The sequence below is a fragment of the Frankliniella occidentalis genome, unplaced genomic scaffold, assembly GCF_000697945.3.
Source record: "Frankliniella occidentalis isolate FOCC.00 unplaced genomic scaffold, Focc_3.1 Scaffold61, whole genome shotgun sequence".
In the NCBI taxonomy this organism is placed as follows: domain Eukaryota; kingdom Metazoa; phylum Arthropoda; class Insecta; order Thysanoptera; family Thripidae; genus Frankliniella; species Frankliniella occidentalis.
Genome location: NW_026267191.1, coordinates 1,032,942 through 1,033,971, shown reverse-complemented (window position 1 = coordinate 1,033,971; position 1,030 = coordinate 1,032,942).

Sequence of the window (1,030 nt, the reverse complement as noted above, 5' to 3'; positions counted from 1 at the left end):
GTAGTGAATCGTTCTTCTGATAACGTAACCTCTGCTAGGCTCATCAAGTCCTCCTCTGATCGATGAAACGCGTTCCCAATAGGGTCGAAACTTTTGAAAATCATTACACCGTGTTGATGAACCTGCTCAGGAAAAATGTACATACAGGATGCAACAACATTCTCTGCGAGCCAAAATACAACACATGCGACACATTCCTTGAAACATGTGAGTCATAGTTAAAAGAAGTTTTTCATTATCCGAGAAAGCGAATATTTAAGTTTTACCACAACAACATCCCAGGTGTAATCTGCAGTAATCGCCTGAGGCATGCGCGCCCTGCTCCGCCCCACCCCGCCCCGCCCTGCCCCGCCCTGCCCCGTCCGTGCGTCCGACTATCTGGATAAAACGATCCTCCGTCAAATATTTCCACGCGGAACGAAGCGGAGCGGCGGCAGAAGGAGATGGCGGGGAAGTGTGGCGTGGCGGGCGGCGGCGCTCGGTTTGAATAAGTAATGAAAACTGCAGTATCCGGTGGGGCGCGCGGTGGGGCGGGGCGGGGCAGGCTCTTACATACATTGCCGAGACGATCGGGTGAGGGGCACAACAGCCCGCATTAGACCGATCCATGTTTCAGCGGCGTCCTGCCCTCCTGCTGACATGAGCGTCCTGTGCCCCTCTCCGTCCGCGCCGGGTGGCGGGTCGAAGCCGCGGATCCGACCTCAGCGAGGAGCAAAGTACAGAGAAGGGAATGGAAAGAGTTATTGGGCTCGACCGCAACACGACCGCTATACTTTTTGTTTTGTTCTTTCCACGTGCAGCAGAGGGGTGGGCGGGGTGTGGGCAGGACTGTCGTCGAGGGTTACCCGAGGAACAAGGTGGATATTCCCCCCGCCCGACGCCCTTTTTGTCAATCTCGGTGTTGCCTGGCCCGAGCAGCGGGTGAGTCTTGGCTAATTGTGCTGGCCGAAGGGGATCTGCTGTATCACGCCTCCAGTTTGCTCACCACCCGCCGTAGATGTGCCATGTCTGTTTCTTGCCCCCTTCGGGT